The 23202-nt window shown below is 33.9% G+C and overlaps 1 protein-coding gene across 45 annotated transcripts in view; it reads left to right on the top strand.

Annotated features, from left to right (window-relative positions):
• Positions 1-23202, top strand: part of LOC125652804 (uncharacterized) — an 81381-nt gene that overhangs the window by 42256 nt on the left and 15923 nt on the right. For 38 of the 45 annotated variants that reach the window (XR_008803257.1, XR_008803256.1, XR_008803258.1 and 35 more), the window contains 3 exons: positions 4451-4609; positions 6344-6400; positions 22211-22350. The gene's annotated coding sequence lies outside the window, so the exon portion shown is untranslated. Of the gene's footprint in view, positions 1-4450; positions 13002-14498; positions 15644-19526; positions 19645-19694; positions 20534-22210; positions 22351-23202 lie in introns of those variants that run through there. The other 7 variants (XR_008803227.1, XR_007361718.2, XR_008803240.1 and 4 more) reach the window with 7 other exon arrangements.

Below are 23202 nucleotides of genomic sequence, written 5' to 3'. Positions count from 1 at the left end.
GCTTATAGAAAGTTTACAATGAGTGAATGCAATAGATTTAAAGCAAGAATATGGCTCATATCAACATATTTTTGTGTCTGCCAAAAGCAAAATAATTTTGTCACCCACACCTGAAAATAAATGTGTAATGTGCAAGTGAAAAGTACAAAATTTACCAAATATATACTGTCTAATTGCTTTTAAGAAATGTATTTGGACATGATTCTTCTACCGTTTTGCCGTTGGTTCCGGAGGTAGTTGAAGATCGTTCAGCGATGGACTCCACTGTGCAGTTGATGTACATACAAGTCTTCCTTCTATGATATGAGAATACAAGATGAATTTATGGTGTTTGATCTCTTGCATGCTTTTGTCACATCCAGCATTCTTAGGCCGAAAGGATATAGTCACATTGTGTACTGTCCGAGGGAGGCTCTCGTCACATTGTGTATTGTCTGTCAGAGAGGTCACAAAATGTGCAAATTATATCTTATTTTTTATCCAGGAAGCAAAAATTAATGAAGCAGGGGAACATTCATTCATTAAATAAGGAAAATGTGTGAACTTAAGTGTTAAACTTTGATATTATATGAGCAATTTACTATGTCTAGACCATGCAAGAATAATATTTAACAAAAATGAAAATAATTTACTTTCTTTTCATTCTTTTTTAAATCTTTGCATTCAATGATGAACATTTAACTTCAGAGTTCAGTTTTATATACTTTATTTGTTTTTACAACTGAAGAGAAATTGCTCATTCAATCTTTTTTTTTTTTTTTACTATTCAATAATGATCACAAGGCACAATCTGTCCCATGGTATTGATTACTCAGGGTCTTACTAGTAACATGCTATTAAGTGCATCTGCCAGGCAACATGTTTTTGCCATTTACTGTTCAGTTTAATTTTTAACATAAAGTGATTGGGGAGTCATGACCCCCTGAATACCCAATACTTATTGACAATCCCATCAAGGTCCTGGGTCAAGCTTTGGTCATAGGTAGCCTAACTACTGCAACAGTGGTCAGGCACATAGCCCCCCCTCAAAATTATAGTTCCTGCATCAGTGATTTCATTGTAAAATAGAATTGTATAAAGCAGAGGAGATTGGGAATTGATTTGATTTTGGGATACAGCATACCAGCATGTATAGTTAATGTGTTTTTAAATCAAGGACATTAGAGCTTTACTACAATTTCAATACAATCACGAATTTACTGACAGTAAGCGTCGTGCCTTTTCCAAACATTTCCTGCGTGTGGTTAGTTTTTACAAAGAAAAAAACCATAATAGATCCCTATATTAGTGACATCATCAGAGCTGAAAAGATTACCCCTATTTTACCAATTCTGTGAGAAATATGGATAATTGTGCTTTAAAGTACAGAATGTAGCATCATTACGGTTATATTATCTAAATTTGTCTAATAAAGGGATAATGGTCATCAAACGTGGTATTGATTATTTCATTTACAGACCGTTTTTTTTGTAAGGTCTTGGTGGGAAAGGGACTCTGTGGGCTTTATGTTCCAGTTTGTGACAGACATTACAAAGTCTAAGTCCTGTTGCATAACATGTTTTTAATTGCAGAAAGTATTTTGTCATAAATTACTGTCATCTTTTGAAAGATAGTGCATTGAAAAATTGTATAGGTATTAAAAGTGCATATTCACACTGTGTAAAGTTGTTGGTTTATTTTCTGTAGATTAACAGTTAATGTAGTCAGGGCAGTGCTTTATAGTGAAGACAATTTTTGCAAAGTGGTATTGATGCACTTGATATATATAACATTCTAATGAATACACATGTAAATTCTACCACAATGTTGAATTAGTGTGGAGACTATTGCTTCCCCATTTGAACAATTTAAGTTCACTCATATCAAAGACATGCATATTGTCTATTCAAACATTTATACCACAGGTTTATATTGATACAGATAAGTTCTATATCATCATATATATATGATATGGGACCTTGGTTCACATAAAATACCTGTATCTTTAACTTTTTATATTAGGAATCGGTAACGGAAGAATCACTACCTATATATACTAAGGTTCAATATAAGAACAGACCTAACCGAGATTAAACCCCAGAACCTGCTTCATATAAGGACAATACTTAATGCCATCCTTCAACATATATCAAAACTATCATATAATACTGTATCTGATAACAGCATATGCTGCATACCATCACCAAAGAACAGCATAACAGCATAAAAGTTTACTGAATCACTGCATACAGAGTATAAACGCCGATAAAATAACAGCATACATCATAAACCTACACAAAGGGGTGATTATCAAAAAATATAAATGCCTAGGACAATCTTATTGTTTCACCCTGGCAAGTCACAGGCAACAGATGAGACTGGGGAAGAGTCCGAGGCGGCAGAATGTTTTTATTCATTCTCTGAATTATAAAGTTATAACTGGTAAACTGTGCCAACTTACTTTATATGGTATATGAAATGCGTAGAAATTACTTTCATTCCTTAAATTGACCTTCATCAGAAATAATACCATACATGATTGTAAACTTTCACTAAATAACAAGGAAAAATCTTCTCTAACTGCTCACATGTGGTCTAAAAATTTAATACAGCTCACAGGTATGGAAATTTTCAAAGCACTTTTCCAAGAAAATCGCTGTCAAAGTCATTCACCAAAGACAGGAACTGTCGTGAAACTTAAATGAGAGACAGTTTGCATAGACTTGGTAATTAAAGGTATATGGGCGTTTGTGTCTTTAAATGTTAATTTCATTTATATTTCTCTGTAGATTTTCAATGGAAAAGATTAGTTGTAAAAATCACTACCGGGTTATGTAAATTAACAACACTGACAACCATTTCATCAAATATTTTTACGCCAAGTTAGAAAAATCAAGTATGTATAATATGATGGATTTAACTCTCTGAATCTGAAATCTCTGGGCGTTTTACCACACAGAAACGTATGTGTTTCGACTGGTAGCGCCAGCCTAGAAAAGGATTGATTATGGAGACAGAACAGAGAAAGGAACATCAAAGAGAATGCCTTTACAATGAAAAATACACTCTATTCATAGTATGTGTTGGTATGAAATGGTGAAAGTAAACCAATGCGCATTTAAATGTCAAGGACTTTATATTTTTACTATATTAGTGCTCATCTCTTGGGTCTTGTTTCGTTGAAAGATTTGGTAATGATTGGTGGAAAGGTACAATGAGATGACATGGCATTAAAACTGAGTTAATTAGTCATATATTATTCATGTCTGTTTGATATATACAGTATCATGTGCACCTGAATAAATAATAGGAGTCTCAGATTTTTAAAAAAGATTTTTAACCATTAATTTATGTATGTATATTTTATTTTGTTGAGTTATTTTTTGCATTACGACAAAGCATGTTTTGTTATTTGTATTCAAATATATTTACATATGTTGATCGGTAGCAAGATTGCCAAGATAGTAAACATGTGGAATTTAATTTGTCATATATCGTGAATTAAGAAAAATATGAATTAAACCAGTCATTAATTACAACTCGGGCAAGAAATAGTAAATTGTGTGTGAATCAAGTAAATCATAGATTGGACTGGGATTTCTTTGTGTGTGCGTGGTGTTTTTTTTTCTGTTCATTTAAGCCTAAAAGGGTATGTGGTATTCATAAAGGATTTTGTAATACAATGTATATGTAATTCAAATAACCTTTGAAAAAAGAAAGTATTTTTGTTGATTACAAATGAAGAGATGTAAACACACACACACAACTCTCTCAAAAGGCATTAGACATTGTCCAGACATTTTCATGGTCTTTGCATCGTCTGACCACACAGGACCAATTCCATTGCATACTAATAAATCCTAGTAGTGGCAACATTTATCAGATTTCACTAATTACCCAAGTATGTATGGAGTGGATTGTAACTGTCTGCTATCAGATTTATGATAGGTATAAAAGAACAGGCTTTCTTAAAGTCCCCCACTGTAAATTAATTAGTGAATTACCAAGAGAGTCATTTCAGCATCCAGATAGGATATTTATCGTGCAGTTATCGGAGTATAACAACAGACCACTTGGAAGCAATAAAGAGAGACCAGAGTGTGGAATGCTACATGCATCAGATTTCAAGCAGTTTCATTTTTGAAAAATTATGTCAAGGATCTAATTAATCAATCCTAAAATAATGAAAACAATTTTCAGAATATTTAAAATGAAATATGTTTTTTATCCAATTCAATTCAATTCAATTTTTGAAATGTTATTAAACCATTAAGAAATGTCAATTATAATCGTTTCCTTGTTCAGATGATTATCATATGCTATTTATTAGCATTGGTTGATTGCCCATGGATGCAACCAAGAGATGCTTTAAATTTCAAATTATATATTTGTATTTAAATATGTAGTTTTATGTTAAAACATCACTGAAGATAGATGCAGAGCTGACATATTTTGTATTTTTAATTGATAGATGTGTATGCAAAGAGCTGATAACTGACTTTTTTATGGAAATGAAGAGAAAAACTCAAGAGACTGCCAAACTCTTAAAGAAGCTGGAGCAAGGGTGAAGGACAACATTTCCAGCATTGCAGAATAAACACATCTTTAAAATATTTGATTGGAAGAGGAGGTTTGTACTTTTTGCACGATTCTTGCATCTTTTGACAGACTTTCTGGTTCATTGACATAAGAAAAACCCAACAGCTTACCATAATTGCAGTGTGAAAGAAAGTTGGATTCAGGATACGACTGCTTATGACTTCAAGAGAGAGGGGGGGATGTTTTTATACTCATAACATGACAGTGATGGGAATGTAAAGATAAATCACCCATGAAAAATCATATATCCCTGGAGTACAACAACTGATGTGCATCTGATTTTTCCTGGGTGAATAAAAAAGGGTATTCCCCACCCAGTCTTGCAGGGAATTGGGATCTGGAACTTGACTTTGATATACTGCTGTGAATGTCTTGACATTTACTACATCTGCTGCCACAGTGTTCAACAAAGATGGCAGGGTACCATTAAATCATGCCCTACATAAATTCTTCAGATTTTGAATCTTTTGAGTTATATAGGTTGTATTTTTGTTTTTGGAGATACTATGTAACAAGCAAGTCTTGCTATTGTGATTTTTTTATGAATTTAGTTACAAAAACAGTGTTTTTGATTTTGACTTGTTTCATTTTTGCCAACTGGTATATATGTTACAATAAAAAAAAAATTGCCCAATTTCTAATAGGACAATTTCTGTTATGCATTATAATGCATGTCATATGCACGACTCTTTAGAAAACTTCCTACTACAAGTGATTATAATTTCTCCAGATGCCAGTCATGATAGTAATATATTACACAAACTTCAATGAAAAGAATACAGGTTGTTTTTGTGAAATTGTCACGGTTGACAATATTTTTAACTCTGTCAGGAGTGTCTCTGATGTGTAGTTATTTATAGTTGTTAGATGTCTTGGATTCATGTGAAACTCAAGCATGGATGATAGGGGATGTCCTGAATTATTTTCAAAATGATGATTGAATCTTTGTCAAGGATTGAAATAGTTTCACAAAGAGAGAGAGGGGGATATCGGACATCGATCATTCACAGAAGCATATTCAAATAAAACTTGGCATTTGAAAAATTTCTGATTTTTTTTTACACAGATTAATAAAACATATTAGAATTTATCAGCATGTTAAACAAAAGATAACTATTAAATGGTAGTAGAGGAATTAGCATGTCTGTCTCGCTGTCCCTGTCTGATTCATGTATCTTCCGTCTAATCCATAACTTTCGGTGACAAAATCACACTCCAGATTGGGTTTTATGGCTGACATTAAATATTTGTTTCTGTTTTTAATAGACTAACAGTATTTGTTACACATGAGTGGTTGTTTACTGTGAATATAGTATGTACAATATGTGGTTATCAAATGACAAATCTCAATTACCTGACTTATCACTGTTAATAGTTCAAAATTGTCAGCTGTCTGCATAATGAAGGGCATCACATTACAATGGGAGTGAAAATATAGTATTAAAGTTAATAAATGCGATGAAATTCAAATGATCCAATCAGCATAATGATTTGAAATAGGCCAATCCTGAGCACTGAACTCCAACAACCAATGAAGAATATGGAATGTTTGTAGGAGAGGGAGAAATGGTGTGATTAATGAAGAAAAGCTTTCATATGCCCCCTCTCAAATTGACATTTATTAGATGCAATATTTTGAAGAAAAAAAATAAGTTACTACATATCCCAGACACTATATAACAATGACATTTGGAAATGATTTGCTTATCATATGTACATGTAGGTCAATTTTGATATTTTTTAGAGGAATGAATTAATTTTTCAGAGCAAAGATCTATGTTAAAATGTGATGCTGGTGTGGCAGCTCATTAGAAATGCTAAGGTAAGCCATGGGTGCCTTACTATATTTATAGCTTGATGTAATGTTTATTTTTGTGTAGAATTTATGATAATTGTAAATGGATGTAGAAAACATGATGTCATTTAGGAATTAATTTGATAATAAAAACACAGGTATTGTCTTGAGAAAATGTGTCATTCATTAATTAACATGCATATATTTTTAAAAATCATGGGTATAAAGAGGTTTTATGCATTTTTAAAACATGACGTCATTTGGGAATTAATTTGATAATAAGTAAGAATACAGAGATAATGTACCATTCATTAACAAACATGCACACATTTAAGTGGAGAGAAGTCATGGACAAAGGGATTTCATGCATTTATATATGACGTCTGTTTGGAATAAATTTGGTTATGAAAAACAAATGTTATGGTGTCAAATGCTATCAGATTGATGAGTACAAAGATTTGGTCACTTATGTACAGGGACTTTGTGGTTTTCTCATAGGCCAAAAGTCATTTTAAGTTTATTTCTTTAGTAAACATGTCTTCATTCTTGAGTCTTCTGATTATAATTACTAAGCAAAATTAAAATCTTTTTAAATCAGAAGCGATTGTGACACTGATGAAAGTCCACACCAAAAATACGGGGCGAACTGATAACCAAGTCAGGGAGTCAAGTCATTAAGGCAAAAATGTGGATTTTTCCAAAATGATGGAGTGTAAAATAAAATAAAAAATCCTTACTTATCAGCATTAATCTGTGAGGGGGAACCCTGCCATAACAATGGGTTAGATCAGCTCCCACTGTTTATTGGCTAGATTTCCACAGATCCTTAAGTTTGGTCCTAATTGCTGATAACTCCACACAAACATTGGGATAAGGGGGGACACTGTTCTCTCTATCTAATCTGTGCTAGGGAGAAATAATATTAAACATTGAAGAAACATATATTGGGTGACTCAGAGCCCAAAGTTGTTTTCAGCAACTCGACCCATGGTATAGCTAAGCACAGATACCAGATTACCAAGCACACCTGAAATTAAAATTCCTCTTTGATAAAAATTGCACAAATTTCATCTAATGGAATCTTACAAATAGTCACCCAGCACAAAAGTTGTTGGGCAGTTTTTTGATATGAGTAAGCAGTTTGCCTGTTTGCGGAATTTTTTTCATAGTCTGCAAATGGTCAAAACAGAGGGAAATAGATGTGTATTGATAATCTACATGGTATGTATGGAAGGAGAAGGCTGTGCTTGTTGATTCCTAGTTATTAAGTTGACATTAAATAATATCAATATATAACCTTCACTTTATCATAGATCTTTGTTTGAACAGGTGAATAGGGTCAACAGATGTCTTTTGTTTTATGTGTGTGTTCACAGTTATATCTTTCCAGTTTGGCATGAAAAAGCAATCCATTACATGAAATGGGGATTGTGTAAAATGTTTAAATCATCTATATATTACTTATCCAAGTGGACATAAAATAAGGATGTATTTCACATAATACAGGCAGCCAGTAGAATTAATCCATGTGAATGCAATTTACTCTCTGTGTATAAATCACTTCCTAAGACATAGGGTCTCTCACGTTATTCATTAAACACGACCTTCAATAAAGAAACCCCTTTTCACTGTGGCTCATTCCTGCACATCCATGTCATAACAAGAGAGATTCTCTTTTTTCAATTAAACACTGGCAAAATATCTTGTTGCTTATAAATGTTCAAATTATAAAACATTTAAGTCTCGTATATCATAACACAGTATAATTCCTTTATTGTTAGGACAGAGCATTCATTTCCTTATCAGGGTAATTTAAGTTTGACGAGGTACCAAGCAGTCTGCCATGCTGATCCCGTATGGAACATTAGTAGTTTAAGTGTTTGTGTATTGTGCTATACAGATATACTTACCAAATTGTACAATGGCAGTCCAACTGAAGTGACAAGTAGGTTGTTAGGATATTATAAGATTTTATTCTGTATTTTTTTTCATCAGTTAGACCTTTTGACTCCATGTTTTTGAGAAATGATACTGATCTTGCAAAGGTGAAGGCTATTGTTTATAGTGCCCACTCAGTGACGTAGCATGATGATAAAAAAAATCATTCTAGAACATTAATGAGAGAGAGGGTTTTACATACCACACAGTGACATTCATTTGTTGAATCAAGGCAGATTAGCTCATTGAGGACAGTTGCTGAAGATACATTTTTGAATCTCTGCACACATCATATACCTCCATACAGCACCCTCAAATCAGTAGGGTCACCCAGTTTTACCCCCTTTGAATTAAATTGCTTATTCTCAATCTTATTTTTTTTATAATAAGTGTGACTCAGAGATCAAATGATAATAAAATTCTATTTTGATAATTTATTTTCCTGCAAAGAAATGATTATATCACTTTTTTTTTTTAATTTGATGATAACAAAAAACAGCCTGGCCAAGAGAACAATATACTAGAGATTTTTTTGATGAAAAAAATAAAATGCCTCCAATTAGCATGTGAAGTCATTTAATAGATAATATCAGAAAATGGGTGAAATTAGAACTATTACAATATCAGTAATTTTTTGTTGAAAAGAACAGTGTTGGCATTGCGGTGGCATTGGAATGGGAAACTCCTGGGATCTGACAATGTATAAATGATCTCCTTTATCTTCTAATCATTCTCATGCTAACTGGAAGACATTTTCCAGCATTTTCAAAACCAGTGATGAATTTACTTCATTAATAAATGATGTTCCTGACTTCTTTCTAAGACAGAAGATCACTTGTTATTGGGTGCTGATCAAGTTTCCGTGATGACAAATTAAAGATGGTAAACATTTAGCACTGCTAGCAGAAATGAGGAAAATTTACAACTTGAGATAAAGCAATTATTTGCCTTCATACATGCCATAATTTGTAACTGAAAATAAAGGCAATAAAAGGCCAATTTCATAGGCTAGTCTGAGTGATTGATTATACATTGGGCTTTCTATATCTTATACTAGGGCTATGAATAAATACTTCGTGGGGGTAAAGAGTTTGTGCCATTTTTGTGAAGTGGAGAACTTGTAAAATCCAGGGTAGTTGACTCTCTGATACAATTTTAGTATCTGTGTTGATTGTTTGCACTGCAATTTGGGCATGAAGTGTTTTGCTTTGTACCGTGTCATACTTAGGATAGTAGCTTTTCTTATGACTCTCAAATCAATGATATATATCCAAAAGGCTTATTCATTGCATGTGCTTCTTCATTGCATGTCTAAAGCAGCTAGGTCTCCAATAGTATGTAGGTGTATGATATGCATTTAACTATTATCTTTTATTATTTTTCTTAGTTTCTATGTTTTGATGGCATGGTGGCCACCTAGAAGCTTTTTATCTTTGTTCCAGGTCTTTAAAAGTTTATTATATTGAGAGGAATATTAATCTTGGAATTGTTTGATAGTTAACGCTGCATATTGTAATTAAATCTCCTAGCATGATATCTTGATGATGGTGTGGGAACTAACACTTAATAAAATGATGTAATTACCTAGTTTGACTTCCTTTGAATCGGTTTTGTTTTAGATATTTTGGTGACTCTTGGTGTTATTTACCTGTGCAAATAGAATGCACCCACTCTTGGGTGTATGCTGTTATTATTCAGATGTATCATTTTATTAGCTCACCTGAGCCTCAAAGCTTTGATAAAAATTGTCAGTTCTTTTATTACTTCTTATCCAGAAACACTGAACCAATTTTAACCAATCTTGGTATAAATCAGCCTGAGACAAAGACTGTTCAAGTTTAGTCAAGGGAGATAATTATGAAATAATGTGATTAGGGTGCAATATTCTTCTCTAGCACCACCAGGCCAGCAATAACAAAATGTATTTGAGCTTCATAACATAATGTAGATTTAAAAATTTACAATCTACTTCCCTGTAAACAAAATGGATAAGAATTCAAAGTTTATCTACATATATTTTAAATTATACATTATGATATATTATATGCACACAGCAAACATCCTTTTTTTTTAAGGAGTAGCAAGGTTTCAATTTGTGAAGATTTTAAGTTTGTTACAAGAAATGGGCCTGTGGCCACAGTAGGGGTTATACATGCAGTCTATGCGAAAGACATCAGACCGTTGGACCTGACCGATGTGCAGTGCCTAAGGTCCGATGCGTCATTTTTTACACCGGACCGGTATGTCCGATATCTCAGTGTCCGGTTTTGAGCTTTACTATTTTGACGCGGAGTCATTTAAATGTTTGTTATAAGTAAAAAATATTACACAAATCCAAATACGTAAATGAATATGATTAAAACCGCATGGACTGTCTAAAGTATTATGGGGGAGGGATCCCTGGTATAGTATTACTAGTATAATAAATAAGATTTCCTTGGTTTTACATTTTCACGTGTTTCACTTTTTTACATTAGGTTTTTCGGTCTGACAAAATTTGGTTCGGTCCGGTGTGTTCATTAATTACACAGGACCGAATGTTCTGTGTGGTCAAAAAAACTTATGCACAGACTGTACATGCATTGAAAGTCTAGGAATATGTAGGAATCCTTAATCTAAACCGGACACTAGTACAATATTTTGACTCCATTATGCAGTGTTCATTCAAAATTTGCTCAAACTATCCTCTCCATGGTGTTTTTATCTTGTTTTGTGTACCATTCGACAATTCTTCACTCATTTGGAGACATCATCAGTTGTAGTTGAAATGCAGCAAGTATTAAACTATACATGGTGCTCAGGGCCACAGCAGTGAGGTTTGCTTATCATGCCAACACCTTTCATCTGATAGTCAGGACCTCCAGTTTTAAAGTCTTATCCAAAACACTCATGACTTCCACTTCTGTTAATGCCGGATGTTTGCTGAAGGAACAGTCACTAACCTATGTTAAACGTCGTCTTAGGTTTGATGTAGTGCTTAAGACAAGAATTGAACTTGAGACATCCTGATAGCAGTGTGCTAACCACTACACCAGTTACATTGGATTGAATAAGACAATTCTTTAAACATCCTTTTGTACTTTTTATTCAAATTTGTTCAAACCATGCCTGATAATGACAGAGTAAGCGATACCAGTACATTCTATGTGAGAGTAAGTAGTGGCTCAGGTGAATGATACAGCCCATGGGTCTCTGGTATTGGCAGCTTTGACTTTAGTTTAATAATTTATGATGAATTGTTGGGACTTCAAACAAATACATAATTTTTCACATTCGTATGATTCTATACTGTAAAGGAAATCTGAACTTATCTTAATTTTACTTCAAAGCTTTTTATGAAGATTGGTACACACTTTTCAATGTACAAATACTTTTTTTATTATCATTATAAGAATGGAAATTAGTGCATACGGTACATACTGGTGCTGTGTAAATTCTGTACAGCAGTCCAGATGGCTTTGTAAACAGAGAAAAAGTTGAGGAATGTTTTAAGAACATGGTCTTTACATTGATCAGGAGAGAAGTGATGAATAGGTGTGCTGAGTCTGGTAGTTTGTTTAACACAGTCTGCTTTGTTCAAGTGTTATAAGGGGACTTCTGTGTTGTATTTTAAGAGTCATTTGAAGTAGAAGTTTGACTAATGTCCAAAACCCACAAGTGGCTATCTTCCAAGTTATTTCTTAAAATTTCCAGCCAGAGAAAAATATCAGTCAAATGCAGAACAAAGGCAAAGTCCTATTATAGCCCATTACTCGGGGAACTTTGTGGAGATATCTGTATTGTTACCATATACATCAGCTGGCAAATAAATACGCCTCCACCTATGAATGGAAAAATATATATATAGTAATGGTAATCATCATGAGTGTTTTAAAATGCCAGCTGTGAAATTTACATTGGAAGCAAAAAACTTTGTACCTGGTCTATCTATTAGTGGGTTGTTTGTAATGTAGATGTACAGTGGACCATAATCACCCCCTGCCTCAGCTTTGATCACCCAATAATCAAACACACTATTGTTGTAAGCTTTAATATATACTCTCCGTGTCAAACAAAAAGATAGCACTTTTCAGAGTTCAAAAGGGATAAACTGATTATTTGTAAAGACTATCTTATCATTATGACTGCAAATTTGTAAAAAAGTGTGGAAGTTGCTATGTTATGTCAACTGGTGTTGGCACTTGCTCTGAACAGAGGGGTAATATGTCAATATGGGGTTAGAATACAGTGAAATACCAGGAAAGGCCCTCTTTGATCTTCTGCCATACAGGATCAGGTGAGGTCACTGTTGGATTAATTTGTCTTGGAACTGTGTTCTCTGATGATGACATCACGGATTCAGCAAGGAGACCTCTGTTAATCCCACTTTGAGACCCAGCCACCTGTTTCCCCTTTCCTTGATGCAGTAATGAGCAATTGTGAAAGAATTTTTTGACATTAGATAATGGGCTAGGTGGCATGGAATTTAGATTTTGCAACTGAATCTGGCTTAACTGCAATTTTAAGAGCAATAATTGGCACCATGATTACAAGATTGGATGATTTACTTTAATAGGACACATTATGACAGAGAGGTCTGAAAACTTCAATACAATATAGATTTTGATGATAAATTGTATAATGTATTTTGTATTTCACTATGGTGCATTGTGTTATTTATGTCGTATAAATAAATCTCCCTTGCACTCACGATCCATTTTTAGTCCAACAATGCCATAGACTCAGATGAGCTATTCTGATTAAAATTTGTTGTGTGTCATCCTTGTTTTCATCAACATGTAAATCTACTTGTACTTCTTCTCTAGAACCAATGGTTTTGATGGCTCAGTTGTTGGTTATTTTAAGTCTATCAAGAATTTTTCAATCATATTGAGACATCACCAGCTGTAGGTGGTGAGAGTGCTCACTCTGTGACTGGTAGGTCATGAGTTTGAGCCCTGCTCATACCATGACTGTGTCCAACTTAAGATGTAAAATACACATATGTAGTAACTGCTCCTTCAGTTTTCTTATATAAGGAAGATCCAAATTTGTTGAAACCCGGACCCCAAGGCCAAAGCAGGGCCAAAAATAGGAGTTTAAAGTTGAAATTAGTAATGTATAAGAAATGATATTTCAAGTTCTTCTCTAAAACTTAAGTCATACTTAGAATTTCTGAAATTGATAAAAACAATTAAGTATCTCACAAGAAGTTTTAGATGCAAGCTTCTTCAGACCATGAACACAGGATCAGGGTAGTACATACATGGTGTTCAAATTTTTATGCCCCTGTGATTGAAGATCAGGGGGGGGGGGGGGGGGGGGGGCATATTGTTTTTGTTCTTTCTTCTGTCATTCTGTCTGAAACTTTAACCTTGCTATTAACTTTTGAACAGTAAGTGATAGAGCTTTCATATTTCACATGAGTATTCCTTGTGACAAGACCTTTCCGCGGGTACCAACATTTTTGACCCCTTGACCTTGGAGTTTGACCTACTTTTTGAAAACTTTAACCTTGCTAATACCTTTTGAACAGTAGGTGATAGAGCTTTGATATTTCACATGAGTATTCCTTGTGACAAGGCCTTTCCTTGGGTACCAATAATTTTGACCCTGTGACCTTGACCTTGGAATTTGACCTACTTTTTGAAAACTTTACCTTGCTAATAACTTTTGAACAGTAAGAGATAGAGCTTTGATATTTCACATGAGTATTCCTTGTTACAAGATCTTTCCGTTGGTATTGAACCTTTTGATCTTGACATTTGACCTACTTTAATTTTTTTTTACATTGGTCATAACTTCTAAATGGTAAATATTAGAGCTTTCATATTGTACATGAGCATTTCTTTTGACAAGATCTTTCTACTGGTACCAAGATATTTGCCCTTGTGACCTTTGTCATCTTCAGAATGGGCCATTATCGAGGGCATTTGTATTTCACAAACACATCTTGTTATGAATGTAGGAATATAAAATATATATGAATTTTGTTAACAAGAATCATAAGGGTACACTTTGTCAAATTGGTGTATACAAGCATCCTCATGTAGTGGCGATTTGTGTTGGTTCACACCACAGGCAATTGTATCGTTTAGATTCAAATTTAATTACTATTAAAGAGTACTTGTTAATAGTAAATTCGAACCCAAGCGATACAATTGCCTGTATTTCACATCACGACAGCAGGCCCATGGAGAAGCTTTATGATAAAAGATGTGCAAAGTATATATGATATGATTTATTCCAATTAAGGCCCAAATGGGCAACATATATGATTCAATTCACAAATACAATACAAGACTGAGTTCCAGTACACAAAGATAATGTTATGTACACATAATATAATGTTCATATATTCAATGGGCATACTCAATACTCATCATGAATATGGGGGTGTCATATGTGGATAAAAGTGTCAGTCAACAAACAAAGTGATTCATGTGAGCATTTAGGCCCATGGGTGTTTTATAACTATACAACATGTCACATAAAATTTTAATTCATTAGCCGCCTCTGCAAATTAAATGTCAAATTTGATACAGTGAACTTCCAGTGAACAGGGAGGATTGAAATTTCAGGACTTGTTTTTCACAGGTTGTTATTTGTAACATGCTGAAAGAGTAGGAGACATCTGACTCCTCTGTCTAGAAACTTTGGAATTTTGTACAACTGTGATTCAATTATTTTATTATGAACTGATGACAACAAACTGTCATTAACCTATCCATTGTAAGTTCTTCAACCCCAAAGTTTCACCTAAGGAAATTCGAAAATACACTCCCACCCCTATTAACGCTTTAAGTACACTTCCCTTTTATTCAGGAGCAAAATATTTTTCTTTCCATGTATGAAAGTCCCCCCTCAAAGGAAGAAGTACTGGTGTTTACGCGAGACGGTGTTTACTGTACAAAGTGTCAAAACCTCCAGTTAACAAGACAATCTCTGAATGGCTTAGCAAATATTTTTTCATATTGGTGTTACTAACATACGCAATCCTGTCAAGGATGTTGGCCCTGATCTGCAGTTGCTTCCCTTGGCATTGAAATGTGAAAACTGAATTACTGTCTGTAGTTTTAAATGAGTTGAGGGGGGTTTAAATTTTGTATCTTGTTTTGTGAAATGAGTGATGTATTTTGGTAGTGTAATTGCAGTGAATTAACAATTTAATGTGATTAAATGAAGGCAATTTTAGATTTCCAGTATGATTGTGAATGCCAGCCCTGTTCTCTTGCAAATAAATGCAGTTCTGGACAATTATATGAAAACTTTTTGAACAATGGAAGGAATAACCTTAAACTCAGATAAATGGAAAAGGGGGATTGTGTGAAATTTCACAACTCTTTTTAGAAGGTAGGGGACCCAAAGTCAATAGAAATTGATTCTTTGGAATTGAATACTTTGTTGCTAGATTTACCAGTTAAATAAGTATTTAACTTCAGAATGATTACTTCGTAAATAAAACATAAAGGGTGCGCAAATTAGCATGTCTATTTTGTATCTTTTTCAAGTGCTAGAAATTGGAGTCAATAGATATGAGATTTGTACAGATTATTTGACGTGACACTGGTGTTGTATGCCTGGACTACAAGTTAATTTGCTGTCAGAGACAGCACCAGTCGCCAGCACAAAGGGGGGACAGAAGAATCCTTTGTTGGGGGGGTAGACAGTCATTTTACTGGATTCACTGTAAACCTGCCAAGAAGGATTAATTTAGAACTAAGCCATGAAACTGTGTATTCCCTGCTAATTTCAGTTTTATTTGTTGCACTGATTGAATTGTGTGACAGGAGTGTGGTTTTTTGTCACTGTCATGAGTACCATCTCATATTGCATCATGAGTTGCACTCTGTCTGTTCCATGTAGTACAATGCTTATTCAGCTTATATACCCTCCTGGAAGACCACTTATTATGATGGGGAAATGACATTAGGTTTAAGGTGTCTTGAAACCTGGGTTACATCCTGGAATCAATCTTTGGCCATATCTTATAAGTTTCTGTTTTACCAGGATTACATGCAATTTTGGGTGGAGAATTTGGAGAGAACATTGGTAAACATTTCTAATATATATGTTGAATTCGTTAAAATGGGGTCAAGATGGTCTGATCCTGTTGTATAAAAACAATACAAGGAGTCAAGTCTAGAGCGTCTCTATGGTGGGACTTCATCAGTGAATGACTTAGAAAACAAGAATGTCATGAACAAATCTCACAAGTGTTACAACTCACCTACTTCCACTCCAAAGTAATCCCCACCATCAAGGGCTACTATAAAAAGATTCTTTGCCAAGATCTTTCTGGGATGATGCAAGTTTAAAAGCTGTTTTCCTTGATAAGACATTTTAGTGTGTTTGGATAACTTCGGGTAAACCAAAGCTCAATATAAACTACATGTAGTTAATTCACTAGTTTAAATAAATAAAGGCACACACAACTATAGTGATCAGTGTTCTTAATGTACAAGTAAGCAATGAGAATGCACATATTGCATAATGCTGATTTGGACTAAAAGCCCCAGTCCTAAAAAAGATTTAATATAGCAGTGACAGCTCTAGACTAGGAAGAACATAATGTTAAACAATCACTATGTGTATGATATTACTTTCTTCTTCAGTCAATTAGATGAGTGTTATTTATAATAGTCTTATTGAAAGACAGCTTTTAAAAAAAAATGTTTTGCTGTAATCAGAGTACAATATTGAATTCAAGGATTTTAAACTCTCATATAAACCAATGCAATGAACCCTAATTTTCTTTAAAATTACAACTTGCAGAAACGTGCATGCAAGTGATCAATTGTCCTCAGGTCTATATTATTCCATGTCTAGTGTTAATTATTTTCAAAAATGGAAAGAAGAAAGCCAACAATTTTCTAGTTGCATTAATTATCTTAAAAAATGGAAATAAAGCCAACAATTTTTTGTTGCATTATTATGTTCATCACACAGAGTTCAATACCCCTCCTACATTTGTCAGCGTTGGGATAGACTCCGGTTTGGGTATGTCAATTGTCACAATGGTTGTCTAGTGGAACATTGTATCTACATTGACTTCTGCCTGCTTAAGTCTTTGGAATGTAGTGTCATCGAGTTCTTCCGTTTTTAATTACAGGAATTTCAGGGGGTCACTCTTGAAAGTCTTGTCACAAAATAAATACTTCAAGAACTCGATAAATTTCATATTATTCTGAATTATATTATATCATATTATTTATCATATATATCATACTGATATTATGAATTCTGAATTATATTATTTATCATATATATCATATTGATATTATGAATTCTGAATATCAAATAAACAAGAGATCCTAAATAAGGTACTCTATTCTTAGACTAATTATGACTTCTAATTCCCTATAGCCTCACATAAATCTACTTGGTTGTATAACTTCCATATTCTTTTCTATCTTCAATCAACTGCATAGGGATTACCCAAAATGAATAATTGTTTACTCAGTTAATGGTTTTCCTTTACAGTTGAAAAGTCTTTGCTGTTCAGAGTGTAATCTCCGAGCATAAATTAAATGGATTCCTTATTTGGTATGAAACAGACAAAAATAGTAGATTTCTATTTGTTTGGATGTACTCATTTTGTTTTACTCAACCTTACGCAATAAGGTGAGACTTGACAGCACAGGATTAGACATATAGGTACCCCCAGTACATTTGTATGTTGGCCCGCTAGACGGCTCCAAATTACAACATTACGCGGTGGAGTATATCCTTCAACTTTGATAAGCCATCAAATTTTTGCACATTGACAACATTTTATCACCATATAGACACAAGTCTTATCCCACAAACATATTTTATGGCCTCCGATGGCATCACCAAATTTTACTAAACATTTATGCTATCTCGTGTTGTATTTGCTCTACCCACCAGTTTTATTTGTGCAAGAATGGAACTGTACCAACAAGCCCTGTAATTAGTTTAAATTATGTAAATAAAAATGGGACATTATCTATCCAGAAGTCATCATTTCTACGGAGATCCTGGTTGGAGTGTTTGGATAGTAGATAAATTAAGTAACACCCCAAGCTCTCCTATACTCATGGGCTTCCTTCATATATTCACCCAGATTTGGACAAGTGGCCAAAGTTTGTTACATCTGAGAGATACTTATGTGTCAATATCAAAGTGAATTTTCACACTTTTATGTCCCTTCTTCACAACATAAAAGTCTAGTCTTATCATACAGATGATAAAACATGCTCTGTGTGGCTACTGTCTTCCCTGCTACTGGTGGTTCATTATGGTATCAGCTGGGCATGATATCTCAGATATCCCAAATGTCCAGCCAGGCCCGAGGAATGCCTTTGTAATTATGTCACTGAGATAATGAAAAAACTCGTGGCATTCTCAGCATAGACATGGAATTCAACTCTGGCATTTCATTGTTCGAAATTGTCAAGACAAATTGGAAAAATGTGTAAAGCAAATTTGTTTTACTATTCTACATTGTCTTTTGAAGTTTTATCTCATTAATCAAAACACCGTAACTCTAGGAAAATCCTGAACATTTAGACAAAATGCAGCGAAATTGTCAAGAACCAGCTGTGGCCCCGTGATGCACCACTGTAATACTGCTTTTGCTAAATGAATTGGGAAGTGAAATGTTCCCGAGGCCTTTGGCAGTTTTTCAGTGCCATTGTGATCAACACTCACCTGCGTCACCTGTATATTGTTTTTCTGATATACTGATGTAAAAGAGGATTTTTCACTTACGAACACTTATCCTTATTACAAACAAAAAAATTTAATGCATTGATTAACACAAGTTTTGCTGTGTTTTGATTCCATACAATGCAAATAAAACAATTTTCTACGTAAAAAGAATCGCTTAATTTTTTAGTGATTTTGAATGAAATTGAAAATATTTGCCATGCATTATTCGTCATATGATATGAAAATATTTTCACAGTGTTCCAAGGCTTTAACATGGTATTATACTGTGGGGTTATTAATTTGATATAGATAAGAAGAAATATATTTATCATTCTTTCAAACATTTTGGGGAAAGTGTATTATAAGTATTTGTGATATGTTACATGTATTAAATTACCAGCTACTCATTTAACTCTATAATAGTCTTGTGAAAACATTCATAAAAAGCAATTACATTTTAATATTCGATGATAATCCATATTAGAATGTGAAAATATTTTGAATAAAAAATTATTACAGGTCAGTATTGTTTAGTAAAAGGTTACACCTGTGATAATTGTAGGGAACTGCCCCCTACCATGACTTCAGGAGACGTTGCTGAATTATCAGATTTGTTCTTGAGTATCAAGCCTTTGAATCTGCAGAGGGTATTAATCAGAGAATTAATAATGAATATGTCTGTAAGTAGGTGTATTTATGATATGTGTGATAGGAATAAAATCAATTTGAGAATCCATGTGAAGTGGCCAATCATTCAAACTGTTAACAATCTAACTGGAGCCTTAACATTAGGTTTTATTTTAAGAATACAAAATATTGTTGTAGTGATTTCTTTCAATATATGTGTGTATTTGATTTATAAGAGATGCCTATGCAGTATATGTTTTAAAAAACCTTTGCATCGAAGGCCGAACTAAAGAATCGCATGGGTCTTTAATGCTCACCTTTCAAATAGTTAAAAGAAAGTTTGGCAAATTTGTATGAAAGTAGTTGCAAAGAATTTTATATGTTGGCTGGTGTTTTATTTTAATAACTATATATAGATTTATCTTAATTATGTTTTATTGCATATTGATGTTTAAGTCATAGCGAAATATTAGGAAGGGGAGTATCATAATGGTGGTTTTGTGGTTTAAAGATTATTCACATCACCACATACCCCCACCACACACTCCAAAAATTACTTAGTTTGCCATAGCTTCCTCCTATATTGCTAAGTCCTGAAGCTGATTTTGTCATTTATTTTGCCCAGACTTACTGAACCAGAAGTGATGAAACCATTTGCGGATCGGTCAGGTCACCTAGTTTGAATGTAATCAGCCAAGTTATTGTCATATCGACCAACTGAAATTACAGAGGTTGTGAAGGATGTATTTCACAAGCTTAGTAAAAAGGGATTATTGGTTAAGGCAAATTGAGTCATATGATTGGGAAAAACTTTCAGGTGAATGACTGTAAGTTAGAAGCACAGAGAAAACTAGGTGAACGTTCTACCACGCTAACCGCAGATCTAAGAGCATCTTTTGTTGTTGCAGGTACCAGGTTACTCTTTGGTGTTGTGCCTCAGGGGTATGTGACAGGGAATTAAATTAAGACCATAAAACAATGGGTGGGTGGGGATTATTGTTCACTGGGTAATGGAAAGTGCATGGGTTTTGTGCTGGACAGATTTATGAGCCTTTTAATCTTTATTTGGTTTGACTTCCAGTACATTTGATTTTTTGATACTGGATTATGTTAGGAGTCACATATGACTCCTAGAATTATTTGCTCTGTTGGTTTACCTGAAGTCGTACAAATAGATGGCAACCAGACTCTGTTAGATTAAAGCGTTTTTATCCAAAATCAGGATGCTTTAGTAAGTTAAGTCCTTAAGTGCGTGCCTCAGGAAATTTAACACTGGTTTTCAATGATTTGGTCTTTAATCAACAAATAAACACATGTTTACTAACTTTCTACATCACTATGTTTTGTTCAGAGATCTTCATGACCACAGTGCCCATTATGTGCTTTGCAGAAAGCCTGTAATATCTTGAACAAATAATTATTTGTCTTTCAAAAAATTTCCTGTGTTGATTTTCCACATTATGGACGTTTCTTTACATGAGAACGGAACTTTATATAACTTTTCTGCTCACGGAAAATAAATATGAATCAATGGTGAATGTATTGAGCTTTAAAGTTGACATTTTCACTTATTATTTTTTTCAATATCCTGTGTATGCCACATTAGACAAATCAAATAAAGTTGACCAGCCAAGGTTAAGTGTATAGTATTTATAATGAATGGTAACAATATAATTAACACTTCTCTTTTATTGGGGAATAAGCTCAATGAGGGAGTTCCTGATCATCCTTTCTTCAGAGGTGATTATAATTAATAAACTCCTGTGTGATTTAGTACAAGAACCCCAGAAGTAAGCAGAAGGGACAATGAATTTATCTAAACATTTACCTATTGGTTTTGTGCAGTCTGACAAATGATATTACCACTTGGTCGTGTAAGTACAATGGAAATACTAGGACCTTTGCTACTCTCCTGATAATTATCTCATTATTACCTATAGTAGTCATTTAAAAAAGAAAAACACCAATTTTTGACTGGGTTATTGACACTGCTTGTTATTATTTTCTTTGGTGTATTTAAAGTAAAATTAGGGCCAAGCACTCTCCCACTTGATGCACCATAATAAGCAGTTGTAGCGTGGTTTGACCTTGGAAATTTGCACCAAGGGGGGTACTGTTGACACAGGCAGACGTCATATATTCACATTTGTTCGTGGTCATAATCCTGATTCTATGTAGAGGTAAACATATGAACAGCTTTATAATAACACATCTCGGTATGGATGTTTTGATTACAAAATGTACTCCTTGTGTAAAATCCAATTCTTGATCACCTTGGAGTGTTTGGTTACTGATTAAGTGCAAGAGGTTGAATTTACCTGAAATCAAATGGGAAAGTACATCTAATCTTTACATGTATATTTTCTGGCTTTGCTATTTGACACTCTGAAAAACAATTTGCCTGAGATCTGTAAAGTTCATTGCTTTATACAATGTATGTGTTTTGTAAGGCCAGAAATATGTCATGGAATCTCTTGCTCAGCTTTACACAATTCGTAGATATTATTAAAAGGGAGAGATTCAAGTCAGAACCTCAGCTTGAGGACTGTGAGGACTAAATATATTATTCTGTTAGTGCACAGTTAACCATTATTAATTATGTAACATTTGATTTTACAGAAAGCCAGGCGAAGTCTGGACAGTGTTTATAGTACAGATCTGTCTCTCCTGAAGTGTGTCATCACAGTATATAACATAAAAATAGATAGGCATGGATACAGGGGGTACCAAGGATCTGACATGCCACTCCCTGGAGACTGGTAAAAATACATATATTTGCCTATTTTTATTCAATTTCAGTTGTATATTACTAAGTGCCAGTTCCTAGTATTGGTTCCCCCCCCCCCCCCAGGAAAAATTACATAGGGTGGACCCCCTGCAAAGAATTACTTGGGGTGGACCCCTGTGAAGAATTACATGGAGTGGATCCCCTGCGAAGAATTACTTGGGGTGGACCCCCTGGAAAATTTTCTGGGTCCTTGCATATACTTGTGTTGCCCTATGTGATATGGTCATCTCCTCCATCTTGAATCTGAATGTGTCAGATCAAAATAATCAAAATCCTATACCTTTATCTGTTTAAATTAATTACAGCTGTATTAAATCATTAAATGTTTCTCACTAATATTGAAAATCATAAAGCATGTGTTTTATGATGTAGGTGACAACTGTAGGTAGTTGATTGCCAATTAAAAGTTTTAATTGGTTCATTGTACATGATTAGTGAACACATGTTCAATAAAGTTGAATGATCTACGCATAGATGATATATATAGATCTCGGTAATTTTCTCCATTTGGGTGTCAATGAAATTGTTATCAATACATGCATGCTTTTAAATGGTAAATAGGAACATAAAAACTGCCTTGCTTCTCTATTTTTATATCTTTATAATGGCTCTCATCCAATTTTCAACACTAATATGTCATCAAAGTTCTTTTTAAACCTTGGGATGCTGCAAAGTATATAATATACATTTAATTAGAATTTAATTGGGGGTCTCTTTTTAACATGCTTTTAAGAAATACACAAATATTTATGATGTTAATGTATATTTTAGTTATTCTTAAATAAATGATATGTTGGTATTTAACTGTCTCCTGGACATGGTG

This window comes from Ostrea edulis, chromosome 5, assembly GCF_947568905.1.
Source record: "Ostrea edulis chromosome 5, xbOstEdul1.1, whole genome shotgun sequence".
Classification (NCBI taxonomy): domain Eukaryota; kingdom Metazoa; phylum Mollusca; class Bivalvia; order Ostreida; family Ostreidae; genus Ostrea; species Ostrea edulis.
This window is presented reverse-complemented; position numbering and strand designations above follow the sequence as displayed.